The sequence below is a fragment of the Chinchilla lanigera genome, unplaced genomic scaffold (assembly GCF_000276665.1).
Source record: "Chinchilla lanigera isolate Chin_1 unplaced genomic scaffold, ChiLan1.0 scaffold00079, whole genome shotgun sequence".
Classification (NCBI taxonomy): Eukaryota; Metazoa; Chordata; class Mammalia; order Rodentia; family Chinchillidae; genus Chinchilla; species Chinchilla lanigera.
Genome location: NW_004955480.1, coordinates 8,723,151 through 8,740,798, shown reverse-complemented (window position 1 = coordinate 8,740,798; position 17,648 = coordinate 8,723,151). Strand labels below are relative to the sequence as shown.

Sequence of the window (17,648 nt, the reverse complement as noted above, 5' to 3'; positions counted from 1 at the left end):
TATATAATTTCCCTTCCTTCTTTCCTCCTTTCCCCCATTCCAGTTGTTCTTTCATATTAAAAAAGATAAACATAACAATGAAACCAAGTTTCAAAATAGGTTATTAGGACAGTTACCATAGCTGATACATTGTGTATTGTCATCTTCTTAGTAGTTATTCAGAGTAGAAGGTACATGTATGTTACCTTGTCTATACAACATTAGTACAAGACTTTCTTTTTAATGCACTAAGAGAAACTAGCTGTACAACAATCTTAGCTGTCTTGTATATACATATATTTTTTTTCCTGTTTCCCTTTCTTCATTTCCTCTTTCACCATCAGTTTGTCTTTTCTTTTGAACAGTTTCTTCCCAAACTGGAATATCTACTGTATATTTCAGATCTTATTTATGTGTTCATTTTTTCACACTAGTGAGACAATTTGATGTTTACACATATGGGTCTGTTATATTTCACTTATGAGTATGGTCTCAAGTTGAATCCATTTACCTATAAAAGACTCCATTTTGGGCTGGGGATTTAGCTCAGTGGCACAAGTGCCTGCCTGGCAAGCACAAGGTCCTGAGTTTGATCCCCAGTACTGAAAAAAAAAAAAAAAGACTCCATTTTATGTTTTTTATGGTTGAGTAGTACTCCATTACACTAGAAAAAAACAAAACACAACTTTTTTGTCCAGTCTTCGCTTGATGGACATCTGTGTTGTTTTCAAGATTTAGTGATTATAAATTGTGCTGCTACAAACCTGGGTGCACATATGTCACTGTGGTATGATGATTTTAATTCTTCTGAGAATATACCCAGAAGGGGAATAGCTGTGTCAAATGGGACCTCCAATCCTAGTTTTTTGAGGAATCTCTACAGTGATTGTACCAGTCTACACTCCCACCAACAGTGGAGAAGGGTTCTTTTTTCTCAACAGCCCCTCCAATATTTATCAGTTGATTTATTGATGATATCCATTCTTTCAGGAGTGAGATGAAATCTAAGTGTTGTTTTAATTTGCATCTTATGAATGACCAATGATGTTGAACATGTTTTCATGTATTTATTTGCCATTTGTGGTTGTTCATGTGAGAAGTACCTATTCATGTCTAATGCCCACTTTTGGACTGGGTCTTTGAATTTGTGGGGGAGTCTAATTTTTTTTCAGTTCTTTATATACTCTGAGTACAAATCCTTTGTCTGTGGAACAAATGGCTATAATTTTTTCCCACTCTGTGGGTTGTCTTTTCACTCTGTTGATGATTTCTTTTGTTGTGCAAAAGTTTTCAGTAAAGTGAGATCCCATTTGTTGATTCTTTCTAATATTTACCTTGCAGTCTGGATTTGGTTCATGAAGTTTCTACCTATACCTATATCTCTGAGACTTTACCTACTTTCTCTTCCAGTAGACTTGGTGTTCCTATTTTAATATTTAGATCCCTGATCCATTTTGATTTTAGTTTAGCATATGATAGATATGGGTCTAGTTTTAGTCTTTGGCATGTAGAAAGCCAGTTTTTCCAGCACCATTTATTAAAGAGACTATCTTCCTTCCAGTGAATATATTTGGCCCCTTTGTCAAAGATAGAGTAGCTGAGTACATTTGGACAAGCATTTGCATCTTCTATTCTCTTCCACTAATCCTCAGGTCTGTTTTTTTGCCAATACCATGCTAATTTTATCATAGTAACTTTGTAGTATAATTTCAGTTTGTCGTGCCCCCTGATTTGCCTTTGTTGTCCAGAATTGCTTTTGCTATTCTAGGTGTTTTCTGGTTCCAAATGAATTTCAGGAAAGTTTTCTTTAGGTCTGTGAGGTATGTTAATGGTATTTTCACTGGAATTGCATTAAATCTCTATAGCAGTTTCAGGAATATGGCCATTTTCACTATGTTGGTTCTTCCTATCCATGAACAAGGAATATCTTTCCATTTTCTGATATCCTCCTCGATTGCTTTTTTTTAGAGCACTCTAATTTAAACTGTACAGATCTTTTACATCCTTTGTTAGATTGATACCTAGGTATTTCATTTTTTGGATGATATCATGAAAGGTGTGCTTTCCCTAGTTTCTCTCACTGTGAGTTTGTTGTTGTGTTCAGGAATGCTGCTGATTTTTGAGTGTTGACTTTGTATCCCACTACACTACTAAACTTGAATATTGAATCTACAAGTTATTGGTGGCATTTTTGGGGTCTTCCATGTACAATATCATGTCATCTGCAAATAGTGATAATTTAACTTCTTTCTTTCCTATCCTTATCCCTTTTATTTCTTGTTCTTATCTAATTATTCTGGCTGATTCTTCCAGAACTATTTTGAATAAGAGGGGTGACAATGGACATCCTTGTCTTGTTCCTGATTTTAGAGTGAAAGCTTTCAGGTTTTGACCACTTAATATGATATTAGCTGTTGGTTTGTCATAGACGGCTTTTATAAAATTGAAGCAAAGACCATCTATTCCAATTTTCCATAGGATCTTTATCACGAATAAGTGTTGGACTTTGTCAGAAGTTTTTTCTGCATCTATTGATATGATCATGTGATTTTCATCTTTGGTTCTGCTAATTTGGTGTATTACATTATTGATTTTCGTATGTTGGACAATCCCTGCATCCATGGTATAAATCCTACGTGATTATGATGGATAATCTTCTTGATGATTTGCTGCAATCTGTTTGCCATTGTCTTATTAAGGATGTTTACATCTATGTGCATTAGGGAGATTGGTCTGTAGTTTTCTTCCTTGGTTGGGTTTTTTTCTGGTTTTGGAGTCAAGTTAATACTTGTTTCTAGGAATGACTTTGGGAGTACTGCTTCCGTTTCAACTTCCTTAAAGAGTTTCAGCATTACTGGCAGTAGTTCGTCTCTAAAATTTTGTAGAATTCCACAGTGAATCCATCAGGACTTGGGCTTTTCTTTGTTAGTAAATTTTTAATTACATTTTCAATTTCATTGGTGGTTATTTGGTTATTTAGAATTTTTATAGCTTTTTATGTAGTTTTGGTAGTTCAATTGTCTCTTGGAACCTGTCCATTTCTTCTGTGTTTTCCATCTTATTAGAATAGAGGTTCGTATAGTAGGTATTGATGATATCTTACATTTCTGTAGGATCTGTTGTGATTTCCCCCTTTTCATCCTAATTGCTTGAGTTTGTGTTTTTTCTTTCCTCTTTTTTATGAGTTTGGCTAATGGTTTGTCAATTTTATTTATTTTTTCAAAGAACCAACATTTCAATTCATAGATTCTTTGTATTTTTTCTTAGTCTCTATTGCATTGATTTCTTCTGTTATCTTTATAATTTCTTCCCTCCTATGGGCTTTGGGTTTGATTTGTTCTTCTTTTTCTAGAAGTTTGAGGTTCAACATTAGGTTGTTTATTTGAGCTCATTCTGCTTTCCTGATGTGCGAACTTATTACTATAAATTTCCCTTGTAGGACTGCTTTCATTGTATCCCCTAAATTTTGGTATGTTGTTTCAGTATTATTGTTTAATTGTAGATAGTGTCTAATTTCATCTTTAATTTCCTCTGTGACCCATTGGTTGTTCAGAAGGGTGTTATTTAATTTCCATGTGTTAATGTAAATTTTGAAGTTTCCTTTGCCTTTGATTTCGAGTTTCATTACACTATAGTCAGATAGTGTGCATGGAATTATTTCAATTCCTCTACATTTACTTAAACACATTTTGTCAATTAATATATGATATATTTTGAAGAATGGCCCATGTGGAGCTGTTAAGAATGTATATTCTCGCTTTGGGGCAGAACACTCTGGAGACATGTACCAAGTTCATTCATTCACAGGCTTCATTTAATTCTAATATTTCTTTGTTGATTTTCTGTCTAGTTGACCTATCCATTTATGAGAGTGGGGTATTATAATCCCCCACTATAATCATGTTAGTGCTTATTTGGTTTTTCATGTCAGTTAAGATTTGTTTTATGTAGTTGGGTGATCCTGTGTTTGGTGCATAAATATTTACCATTATTATCTTTTCATCTTGGAGTTTTCCCTTAACTAATATGTAGTGACCTTTTTTGTATCTTTTGATCAGTTTTGGCTTAAAATTTGTACTATATGAAAATAGAATAGCTACCGCTACTTTTTTTCTGGGGTTCTTGTGGCTTGGAGAATGGTGTTCCATCCTTTGACTTTTAGTCTGTGAGTTTCTTTTTGGGTTAAATGTGTTTCTTGAATACAGCATATTGGTGGATCTTTCTTCTTTTTTTTTTTTTTTTTTTTTTTGGTACTGGGAATCAAACTCAGGACCTTGCACTTGCCATGCAGGCACTTATGCCACTGAGCTTTATCCCCAGCCCTGGATCTTACTTCTTAACCTATTCTGTCAGTCTATTTCTTTTGATTGGTGAGCTGAGACCATTTACATCAACACTTATAACTGATATATATTGGCTTTTCTTTTTCATGTTGTTTCCTTGTTGTTTGTTCCCTGTCTTTCTGCTCTGTTTAACTGTTTGCCCTGCCTATTAGCTTCTTCTACTGGTGTTCCTGCCTATGTGGTCTTCATTATCTCTTTCTAATATGTCTTTTAAAACATTCTGTAGAGCTGGTTTATCACTCACAAATTTCTTCATTTGCTCCTTGTCATGGAAGTATCTTATTTCTCCATCAATTTTGAAGGATAATTTTTCTGGATACATCAATCTGGGTTGAAGATTATTTTCTTTTCACATCTAAAATACTCCACTCCAAGCTCTCCTTGATTTGAGAATTTGTGTTGAGAAATCTGCCATGATTCTGATGGGCTTTCCTTACAGGTGATGTGTTTCTTTTCTCTAGCTGTTTTTAATATTTTGTCCTTGTGCTGAATTTCTGGAATCTTGATTATCATATGCCTTGGTGTGGATTTATTTTGGTCATGGTTATTTGGAGTTCTGTATGATTCATTTACTTGTAGGTCATATTCTTTATCAATATTTGGGAAGTTTTCTGCCATTATTTCTCTGAAGAGATTTTTAATAGCTCTCGCACAGTCTCCATCTTTCTCATTGATTCCAATTCAGTCTTATGTTGTTCTTCTTTGCTTCAACCTGTACCTGCTGGATTGATTTTTCATGGTTTCTTGTGACTTCTAAGATATCTTTCTTTTCCTAGGTACTAGTTGCATTCATGTCTTCTAGATCTGATATTCTACATTCCCCTTCATTCAATCTGCTGCATATACTTTCAGTGGAGTTTCTAATCTCTTGCATTTCTGTTTGGATCTGCTTCATTGATTCAATTTCTTGCTTATGTTTTTCTTTTTTTTTTTTTTTTTTTTTTTTTGTTTTTTTTTGTTTTTCTCCGGTACCGGGAACCAAACTCACAACCTTGAGCTTGCCAGGCAGGCCCTTTAGCCGCTGAGCTAAATCCCCAGCCCCTTGCTTATGTTTTTCATTCAAGGTTTCCATCATTTTCCTGAACTCCTCTATTTGTTTATCTGCGTCTGCTTTAATGTCTTTTATTTTGATAGTGATTTCTTTTTGCACCCTAGCAATTATTTTTATACGGCCTTTTCCATTTGTGTTTTCACTTCTGCTGCTATCATTTCAGAGAGTTCCACTTATTGGCTTCCAATTTCCTCTCTTTGTTCTCTGGACTGTCCTGGGTGGACTGAATGTTTGGGGCTGCACTGTGTTTCTTCATCTTGTCCTTTTCTACTTTCTACCTTATTTTGTTTTCTGTGTTGTTGCTTTTAGGTTTCTAATATTAGACAGCCTTAATCACTGGAGTTGAGGCTCTCCTAGGAGGTGTCTTTTGCTCTGGATGTTTCCTCTTGCTGGCACCTTAGTCCCAGGGGTCTCCTCCTACTAGTGCTGCTGACTTGAAGCAATGGAGGATGCACAGGACACAGGCTTATACTTTTCCCACTGGCGCTGTCTTCACCCTTCCAGCTGGAACCACTGTTCAGGAATAATGGAGGATGAGCAGGGTAGAGACTCACTCTCCTCCTACTGGTGCTGTAGACCCAGGGCAATGGAGGACACATGGGGCATAGGCTTATACTCTTTCTGCTGGCACCACATTCACCCTTTACACCAGAACCACTGTTCCAGACAATAGCGGATGTGCAAGGAGCAAACTCACTCTCCTACTTGCACAGACTTGTCTTGCATTTCCACTTTACCTGTCTCCTTCCCTCATCAGGACTTCAATGTATCAAGACTAGGATCAGCGTCCTCTACCCATATGGTCCCAGAACTTAGTGTCAGCTGCAACATTTAACATTTATTGAGAGCTCACAATGCAAAAGGCACTGTACCAAGTACCATGGACCCTTGACTTATGAACTCAATTCATTCACAAGGATTGGTTGTAGCTCAAGACTACTTTTCCCATAAGAAATAATGGAAATACTCATAATGCGCTCCAAACCTCCCAAAACACCTCCTAACTAGCCTTTTCATAGTAAAAAGGGTTGTATAATGTGTGTAATTTACCAGAAACCTAAATAATTTTCCTAGTGTGTTCAACAAAAAGTTATAAAATGTGCCTAGCTTACCAGAAGTAACAACCCCATGCTGTACTCACCATTCAAATTGGCATCTATGGCTTGCAGGAAGGGAGGATGAAACAGAAGTTGGTTACTGTTTGGAAGAGAAGTCCTGTTCCATGAGAACATAGGGAGTCTGGCTCTCTGGTGTCCTTTCTCTCCTTGGAAGAGTCTATAGTCCACTGGGAACTCTTCTGGCTCACTAGGTCTCAACCTTTTCATAACTAAATCTGGTCTAAGATTGCCTGTTTCTGTCTTTTCTTTGACACTGTTCTGTAGTATGACATGACATTGTCATTAAGCACTTGAATGCAGCAATTGGCTTCTTCTCTGCCTGGGTGGGTCTTCTTTACAAATGCTTGTGGCTCTATTCATTTTTTCAGTATTTCCTTTATTTCAGAAGAACTTTGCTGCACTGACTGATACTTTTCTCCTTCTCAGAAATCCCCTCAGCTGCCATTCTCTGCTGCTCAGCCAGCAGTTGCTGAAGTTCTTCTGCAGACAAATCCTCTGAGTGTTCCTGGACCATCACCACTGTCTACCTGCAAGCCTGTGGACTCTGCTGCAGTGACAGTGTCATTAATCACAGGGTCAGTTGAATGCTCAGGCTTCTTACACATCATTTAAGGTCTCTCTCCTGTATAATTTTAGTCCACACTTTCTTCCAGGCAGATCTCATTGTCCTTAGAGAGACATGAACCCAGGATTTCTCAATTAACCCCACACAAGAAATGTTGTCATAATGTTCCTTCAAGAACTCTTTAAGGGTTAAATCTGTATCTGAAACCATCTGGAAGCACTTCAGTAAGAGTTCCGTGTTGTATATTTTCTGAAGTTAGCTATAACCTGCTGGTCCATAGTCTGCAATAGAGGAGTTGTATTAAGTGGGAGAAAGCTGGCTGAAAGCCATGTGGATTCTTCAGCCAATTCTTCCAAATATCATGGGTGTGTAGGTGTATTGTCCATGATGAGGAGAGCCTTGCGTGAGAAACCTCTGTCCTATAGATCTTTCTTAACAGTAGGACAGAAATCCTCCTTGATCCACTCAAGAAAAGGTACTCATTTTACCCAGGCTATTGTATTAGATCTCCACATGTCCCTACCTATTCTTCATGACTTTATGTTTCTTGAACATTCTAGGAGTCTCAGAATGATAAACAAAGAGAACCTTTGTCTTGAGGTCACCACTCACATTGGCACATAGCAGTAAGGTTAGCCTATCCTTCATAGTCTTGTGGCCCGGAATTTTCTTCTCTTCCTGGGCAATGTGTATTCTCCTGGGAATTTTCTTCTAGAAAAGGCTAATTTCATCACAGTTGAAAACTTGATGAAAGCAAAAGCCATTTCTCTGTCATCATTTTGAAGTGGGTATGTAATTTTCAGCAGCCCTTTTATCAGCACTAGTTGCTTCACTATGCCTAGTGAGGCTACGAACCTCAGTTCTCACTTTTAAAATTTTGAAACCACCCCATACTGACATGAAATAGTTCACCAATATCATTCACTGATGGATTAACTTTTATGAGATCTGCATTTATACCCCTAACTTTTTGACAAATTATAGAGTCAGATAGCCTATAGCCTGCCATCTGTCTTTTGTTTATCCACACTAATAATAAAGGTAGCCTTTCAACCTTGTCTAACACTGCTGATCATGACTTACTAAATTGAGTAACACCTTTAGCAACCCTAGCTTCCTTATACGAATCTTTTCTCTATAAGATTGTTGAGATGGTAGATTTCCACATGCTATACATATTAGTGACATTGGTCACATGAATGCCACTCTCATATGACTCCACAATTTCCTTCTTCTTTTTTATCATGATTGCTTTCTTTGTCTTCCTTTACTTCCTTAGCTTCTTTTCTAGCTTTTTGGGGCTGTTTTGATACCAGTAATCGCAGCAGTTATACAAAGCACTGACAAAAACCATGCCCACAAATGCATCACCTGGCTGTAGACCAATGCTTATACATGTTTACTCTTTTCTGGCACCATGAGTCTTTGTTTACAACCACACAATGGGCCAGCATTTGGGTCATAACTCAAGACTTTGGAGGTAACTTAGACCTAAAATTCCAGTTGTAACCAAGTTGTTAGTCAGTCATAACTCAAGGGTCCACTGTATTAGGGAAAGCCCATTGTTAGGGAGAAAGTGTCTTCTTTCTTGAGGCTTCCTTCCACACTAACAGAGCTATCCTCTCTCCTCCTCAGGAAAAATAGAATGAGGTCTCTGATTAAGAGCTCAGAAGGAAAAATTAGACACATAGAGTTCATCCCCATCATTTTCGCTTTTTCATAGGAGCCTGTCTACACTGAACACTTGATTCTCCATGCCAGTAATGTCCTTGTGTCTGGGTGAATCAGTCTTTCTAATATGGAAGATTGTACTATGAATCCTACATGTCTGATTATTCCAAAATCAGCATTTCAGGTTTTTTTAAATGATATGTTGGTCCCTGACTATTAATTCTGCTATTTTATTTCTCATTTGACCCAGAGTTAAGCTGGAGGAAATGGGGACTTTTTATTGTGTACCTTCTCAAAGTCTCAGCATTTATGAAGCCTGCAATCATTAGTCCATGAAGGAGGCTTTCACTAAAATTGGTTGAGTTAAAAAGAAATGAAATCAGATATATTTTGAAGTTATGGTGGATAGGTTAAGTGGGTAACAAATTAACTCTGAGGTTTTATGACATAGTCACATTTATTTCCTGGTCACACCACTTGTCCAGTAGAATTTAGCCAAGTAGTTTCTGACCCTACTCTCAAAGACACAGGCTCTGCCTTCTTGAAGATAGGACTTCAGGGCACACTCATCAAGAAAGTAGAGTTAATAAAATCAAAATGGATCAAGGATCTAACTTAAAACAGAAACACTAAGTCTGCAGGAAGAGTGAATAGGCAGAGCTGTGGAAGACATTCTTGTAGGCAAAGAATTTATAAACAAAACCCCTATAGCATAGGAAATACTATAAAGAACTAACAACTGATCTCTTTCTTATTAAAAAGATTTGCACAGAAAAGAAATCACCAAAGTGAAGAAACAGCCCACTGAGTGACAAAACATATTTGCCAGCTGTTCCCTAGATAAGGGACTAATATCTAGAACATATAAAGAACTCAAAAAAATCAACCTCCCTTAAATTTAAAGACCCAATCCAAGAATGGGCATCTGAGATGAACACACATTTCTCAGATGAAGAAATACAAGTGGCAAATAAATATACAAAACAAGGCTCAACGTTACTGTCTTTCAAGAGATGTAAATCAAAACAACGTTGATATTCCATCTCAAAAAAATCAACCAGTAACAAATGCTGGTGGCATTGTGGGGATAAAGGAATCCTTCTCCACTGTGGGTGGGAGTGTGGGATTTCCACCACTGTGGAAATCAATGTTGAGATTACTCAAAAAATTAGGACTAGAAGTCTCACTTGACAAGCTACTCCCCTTTTTGATATCATCCTCAAAGAACCAAAAATACCAGACCCAGTGATGCATGCACACCAATGTTTATGGAGACAGAGTTGGTAACAGCTAAATCTTGAAAAGAGCCCAAGTGTCCATCAACTGATGGATAAAGAAGATCTGGGGTTTTTTTACAATGGAGTACTACTCAGCCATAAAGAAAGATAAACTTGAGATATGTATAGCTAAATGGATGGACTTTGAGACCATACTCTTCAGTGAAATAAATCAAACACACACTGGTGAAAATAGCATTGTTTCTCTGATGTGAGAAGCTAAAAGTGTAAATAAGGGTCAGATGTATAATAGATATTATGAAATAGGAAGAAAGTGCTCCATTGGGAAGGCTAACTAGGGAGAGGGAATGGAAAAATGAAGGAATGGAAATAAAAAATGAGGAAAGAAGGAAAAATGGAAACAAAATTTTTGTAAATAAAGAAAGGAAGAAGAATTGAAGGGAGGGCAAGGGAATGAGGACAAAGAGGAACTGCGATGTCATGTACCAGTTCAAAGGCCCTGTGATGGAAGTGATCATTATGTGTATTTGAAATGTACCAATAAACTTAATTAACAAAAAAAGGTGGAGAGTTGAGAACCTTACCCCATCACTCCAACTGGAAGTGGCCAGACTGAGTAAGAGGACTGAGACCTCCCCACACAGAAGATAGCAGAGCACACAGGAGAGTTAGAAAGTCTTTCCTTCTGTGCCACACACAAACACCATACAAAGCAACATTTGGAGACACACAACACTGGCCCTAACTTCCCAGGGCTTGTCTTAGTCCATTCGTGTGGCTGTGACAAAGTGCCTGAGGTTAGACAATTTTTGAGGAACAGAAATTTACTTTCTCTCTGCCCTGAAGGCTGGCAGTCTGAGACCCAGGCACCTCATGTCAAGTGAGGGCTTCTTGTTACACCCCATGGGGCAAAAGACAGGGAAAACAGGGAACAAATGCTGTGTCCTCTCATGGTGGATAAGCAAAGAGCAACTAACCCCCTTCCCAAGCCCTTTTATAAAGGGCCCAGTCCCATCCTTGATGCTTCACTGTCATGAAGGAATCACTTTCCATCCCTCACAGTATCCATTAAGTTTCAGCATATGAATTGAGGAGCACATTTGGACCAGGGAAGTCAATGAAATGCAGATTCTGTGAAACCACATTGATAGAAAGGAGCTGATCCAAAGTAAAGCACAGGAGAAGGTCAAGCAAGGGAGACTGGGGGAATCACCAATCCACTTCGCAGCCCAGCACTCATTTTCCTTAATGAAGGTGATGCTTCTTCCTTCACAGAGTATTATGAAGATTGCTTCAGATAAAGTATGCAGAGCATCAGGTGCAAGTATCTGCTTTTGCTAAGTTTCCATGACATCTTACTTTCTTTCCCCTGTAGACTACAAGATCCCACAGCTCCTTTGATTTCTACTGTATAATTCATATGCCAAAGGATATGGAGGGCTTCTCCCCAAATTATGTCTTAGAACAGAGGAATTTGCTTTAATTTCAAGGGCTTACACAACCTTCCTATTACAAGAGCCTTTCCACAACTTTCTGTGGAACAAAGAACTGTTTGTCAAGGCTCATCAGCTTAAAATGTACTCAGCGTTGATTTTCAGAGTGCTGGAGGTCACTTGACAGCACTGGGTTTTTGAAAGGAAAAAAGAAAGTTAAACATCCATTTAATAATTATATTTGTGGGGTGGGAGAGCATGATTTTCCACATAGAAGCACTGTTTACCATTTTAAATGTAGGCTTTCAAGAGGACTTCAAAAACAAATTTAAATAAAAAGGGAATGAAATCCTGATACATGCTACCACACTGTGTGAGCCCTGAATATACAGTGCTCAAGTGAAAGAAGCCAATCCCAAAGAAACATATAATTACATTTATGTAAAAATACAAGGGGGTATGAAGCAGACCAGACCTTACCTTGGGGCTAGGGTTTGGGGAAAATTATGGAAGTGATCTTAATAGTTACAGGTAGAAAGTTTCCTTTGGAGGAGATGAAATTGCTAAAATTGAGTGTTAAGACAGCCTAGCTCTACAAATATATTAAAATGATTGACTTGCACATTTTAAATAGATAAGTTGTATGGTTTTCTTAATTATCTCGCTTAAGTTATTATAAAGCACAATTAGTACATAGCTTCCATATGAATATCAAACATGAAGGGTGGAAGACAAGCTATCAAAATGGATACTGATGACCTGGAATAAAGCTAACAGTTACAACACATGAATCCAAAAAAGTTTTGAATCCTGAACAACGTAGATGTGAATGGAGTTGAAAGGAGCTGATCTGCTCTAGACATCTTTTTAGATGACTGACAAGTTAGATGTAGCAGTGAGCAAAAATGAAGATCAGAGGGGCCTGTGGAGAGTTGGATACCATTCTTTCATGCAATGTGATAGTAGAAACCATTTTTCAATTAATACACCATGCTTCATATTATAAATAATACAATATACATAATGTAAATGACTTCATAATGTAAAGGTTGAAAGATGACATTACACCATCCTGAAAGTTTATTTAATTAAATAGGCCTCAACTTCTAAGGGGCTCTTCAGGCTGGAAAAGCAGAGTTCCACCTAAGCACAGTAGACCTTGGAATGCTGATGTCACACAGAGCAAGGTGTAGCCACAGAAGCTGTGGGTCTCTCTGGCCACACGGTTCTCATGGAAACTGGAGCCAACCCAGGTTCATACCTGACTTAGAAGGATCATTTGTTTGTTTTTCTCCTGCAGTACAAGGGATTGAGCTTGGGGCCTTTCCACTGAGCTGTATGCCAAGCCCTTTTTTACTTTTAGTTTGAGACAGAGTCTCACTAAGTTGCTCAAGCTAGGCTTGAACTTGGGATCCTCCAGCCTCTGCCTTCCCCAGTGTTGAGCTTTCAGGGATGGACCATCATGTCCAGCAGAGGGATCATTTCTCAAGGAGAAAAAGTGCTTTATCCTTCAGGCTAAACCAGCACATGACATAAGCTAGGGATATTAGAAGCCAGTGCTCAAAAAGTAGTTCATGTCTCATATCTTCAAGAAGGAAATCTTGCTATTTGTGATAGCATGGGTGAATCTGAGGACCCCATGCTAAGTAAAATAACCAAAGAAAGAAAAAAGCTGCATGACCTCACTGAGGCATCACACCTAAAAAAGTCTATCTCACAGAAGCATAGAACAGAAGAATTGTGGCAACTGCGGTGTACCAAGAGCGGCTGGGGTGAGGCACGGAGAGGCGTTTATCACATTGCACAATCATCCTCTGGGGATCTAACTTACTACATGGTGGTGATGGATGTGTTCATTAACTTGATAGCAGATCTCACTACACAGTGTATATACACACCCAGTCATGGCATGGTACACCACAATCTTTATTTCTCATTTGAATCCTTGGAATACTTAAAAAGTATTACATGTGTAAATACTGCTCATAAAGTACTAAACTCCTCAGGGTTGAAATTTTTAAATAAAGACCAAATTACCAGGCATCTGCAAACAATTCTGTCTCCCCATGTTTATAAGCTGCAGATTGCAACATGTCACTAGATATGAAATCAATTCAGCATCCAGAGAGCATTGATATAGATCATATCATATGTCTTTCATATATTGTCTTTCATACATTTATCCCACACATATGATCAGAATATAACAAAACAAAAGAAACTGTAATAAAATTGAGAGGAAAAAGGCAAGCGAAAGGAATTAAGATGTGTCATAAGTATGTACCAACTCTCCACTGTGCCTTGCAAACACACAGTTAAAAATTTTCATATACATCAGATATCAATAAAAGAATAAAAGTACAATACCAGCACATCTTGTACACAGCAAATGTAGAGAACTTTTTTTTCCAGAAATGTGTTTGTGGGTACATGGTTGGTTGTGGGGTAAAAACTTAATTTTTACTGTGATTTCCAGTTTAAGACTCACTGAAACACACTCTGGCAGAAGAAATTCTTGCAGTGGGTGTGAAATTGGATGTGATGAACCCTAAATTTTGATCCAATTCTTGGTTGATAATTCTGGAATTTTCAGCACTGACGAAGAAAACATATTAGTCTCTCCCAAGACAGAAGAGATGGTGTCATTTGGCACTGTTGAGCCCTCGCATAAGACACGAGCCCCCGGACATTTGGTAATTACAAACATGTTGCACAACAGTATTAATCAGCTCCAGTGAGATGCCAGTGGAGGGGAAAATCTAAATGCTCTTCCACCGTTTTTAACAGGAAAGTGTTTCAGCGGTTTAACTCACAAACCCAGTGAATCTGTATGGCCAGCTTCAGTTCCTAGACAGAGCAGTCTGGTAATCCGTAAACGTTTTACCCTCAGTCCCTCCTACAGACCCTCACCTCTGCTTATAAAATTCTCAGTGTAGGTCTTTTACAACTGATCCTATTTTCAGCAAGGCATTGACACCAGCTGTGCATCTATAGCGCAACAGTACAACCGAAGACACGAGTACAGTCTGACCACAGAACATTGGAACACCTCTTAAAAATTCCAAAACAAGTTTTAAAAAATGAATTAAGCTTTTTTTCCCCGTAAAGGATGAATTGTGAGTATGTGGCAAGAGGGTCTATGAGCAGTTAATTACTATAAGCATATCTAGCTTTTTTGGAATAAAGTGACCAAAACTGAAATAATCTGGTTAGATCATTAATGCAGCAGCTCTTCAACTCACAAATGCAATGGTTCGACTTAAAAGTAAGTTAATATTTATCGAGCACATATTATGCACCAGGCATAGTGGTGAGTGTTAAGGGTTAGTTGTAAAATCTATCAATGATAGTTCCTGATATGAAAGTCTCACAGCTGTACAGTGAACAAGCATCGATGGATCCACCCAAATAACAAAAACGGGCAGACTACAAGAAGGATTAAACTTTTCAGGGTAAAAACATTTTCAGATGAAATACAAGCTACAGACTCCCTCCCTAGAAAAATGCACATCCATATGCACACACACACATGCACAGAAGATGCATTTGTCTCCACTTTAATTCTTTTTTATATTAGTGTACATGTATATACACAATGGTTACATTCATTTTGAAGAATAGGAATATATATCTCTTGATCATTTTCAACCGCTTTACCCCTTCTTCCTACCTCTTCCCTTTGTGATCCCCTTTTCTATCCCCAAAATGTCTGCTTCCCTGTTTCCTACCATATCTCCTGTATTTTACCTGGTTTTTACTCTGTAATTAATCTTTATTTTGGGTTTCTTATATAAGAGAAGCAATGCAACTGTTAACTTTCTATATCTGATTTGTTTTGTTTAATATTATACTCTCGAGATCCACCCATTTTTCCTGCAAAAGACATGATATCATTCTTATTTATGGCTGCATAATAATCCACTGTGTTTGTAATTTCATTGTAGGTGTGCATCTGGGTTTTAAATACATAGGAGAAGGTTAATGAGAGTTTTATGGAGGAGTGAAGAATGAATTCATCTAAAGAGCTCTATTGTCCATCCCCCTCATTACCAACTCACTGGCTTAACTAGTGCTCTTTCTTTTTTGGAAGTATCACCTGATGACAAGACATAATGTTCCCTGCTCATAACCTATGCTTTCTATATACTTCCGCTCCCGGCAGTGTGTATAAAGAACTCTCAAACCTCCTTTTAGGGGTCAAGTTTCATTGTGTTAATTTAATTGGCTTTAGGATCTATCCAGGGATTAGCGAGGGAACGCTTCTGGGTGTGCCTGGGTGGGACAGGGAGGCTTGCCACTGGGGTCTGTCTAGTCCTTCCCCGCTTCCCCTTTGGCACTGTTCCTTACTCTGCATCCCAGCTACCATGAACTAAGCAGCTTTGTTCCACCATGCCCCTCTACTGTGATGTTCCTGTCTTGGAGCCAGCCGACCATGGACTGAATCCCCTTTAACCACCAGCTACATTAAACCTCTCCTCCTTTACATTATGGATGTCAGCTAGCATGTCTCAGCAAGGGGAAAGCGGAGGGATACACCATACCTTCCTCACCTCACTGACATACAACTAGCGGAGAGGTCTCTGGAGGGGGTAAAATGGAAGATATATGATTTCAGGAAAATAGGATGTTAAAGTGTTTGTACCAAACATCCATAGCCAACCTGACCCCTTCCAGACTAAGAGATAAAAATTTTTTTCCAGAGGCAGCCTATCAGCTCAAGATTTTTAAAAAATGAGAAGAAATTGACTTTTGGAATTCTCCAGGGAAATATAGAACCAGAAAGCCCTTCAGTGAAGTCCAGAGAAACAAATCCACAAGCTTTGAGACGTCTAGTCTCCATAACCAAATATGGGTGGACAATTAAGAATCATCAGACATTAGAAAAACATCCCTATAGAGAAACAGCCAAGTAAACTAACAAGGAGGAAAAAGCTTGGAAGAAAGAATGATTAGACAAGGAAAAGAAAAAATAATATCCACAAAGATGTTAAAGGAAAATTACACCTTGATATTTTCAGACACATGGGCCCATAGCTTTTCAGCAAAGTATTAACAAATTGAATTTACCAGTACAGAAAACATGTAATACATCATGACCAACTGGTGCACCGCAAGAATGCAAAGGTGTTTAACATTTTAAAATCAGCCAGTGCCATTTGCCCTATTTAACAACCTTAAAGAGGATAACCATGGAATCTTCTCAGTAGATACAGAATAAATATATAACAAAATTCAATATTCATTAATAAAAAAGGCAAAAACCCTCAGCAAAATAAAAATACTAGGTCACTTTCTGAATTTATTAAGTGCCGTCTCTATTTTGCTCTCCATATGGACAAAAGACATTCATACTGAAAAGGACAGGGCGGGGGTACAGTGGCACAAGCACCTGCCTGGCAAGCTCAAGGTCCTGAGTTCAATTTCCTATATGGAAAAAAAAAGAGGAAGAAATAACAGTCTCTATTTGCAGATGAATAATTGACTCTGTATAAAACCCTCTGAAATCTACAAAAAAACCTCTCAGTTAAAGAAAGTTCCATGATAAAATTTTGATGTACAACATCAGCTGTATTCCTGTGTATCAGCAGTGAGCATTGGAATTTCAAATAAAAAATAAATACCATAAAATAGCATAAAAATGTGAAGTATATAAGCAAAAACCTAACCTAATATGTTCAGGATCACGTATGCTGAAAGCTACAAAGCGCTGATAAAAGAAATCAAAGAAAAACTGAAAAAATGGAGAGCTACCAGGTACGCATAGATTTGAGAACCCAACATTGTTTAGATTTCAGCTGTCTCAGATTTGATTTATAAATTCAATGTAATCACAGTAAAAATGGTAGGGGAATATTTTTGTAAACATATTCTAAAAGTGTTAAGCTAACTCAAAATTTTTATGGATAAGCAAAGAAATAGATCAACCAAACCTATTTGGAAAAAGAACAGTAGGAGGACTCACTACACACTATATAATATCAGCTATGGTAATAAAGATAGGGCTGTACTAATGGCAAGCTAGCTGCACAGAGCGATGGAGCAGAACAAAGAGCCCAAACGTAGATCCATGCAAATACATTAAACTAATTTTGACAAAGTGATGAGGGCAATTCAAGAAAGCATAGACTTTTTAATAAATGGCACAAAAACAATTAGATATTTATATGAAAAATAACAAAACTAACACATACTTTATTCCTTCGACAGCAATTAACTCAAGGGCTGGGGATTTAGCTCAGCGGCAAAAGCA

The 17,648-nt window shown here is 37.7% G+C and overlaps 1 long non-coding RNA gene across 2 annotated transcripts in view; it reads left to right on the top strand.

Annotated features, from left to right (window-relative positions):
* The window catches only part of LOC102019271, a 115,733-nt gene that overhangs the window by 87,170 nt on the left and 10,915 nt on the right, over positions 1-17,648 (top strand). The window contains exon 5 of one of the 2 annotated variants that reach the window (XR_001230899.1): positions 16,099-16,179. The exons of the other annotated variant lie outside the window; for it this stretch is intronic. This is a non-coding gene — a long non-coding RNA (uncharacterized LOC102019271). Of the gene's footprint in view, positions 1-16,098; positions 16,180-17,648 lie in introns of those variants that run through there. 2 annotated transcript variants of the gene reach the window in all.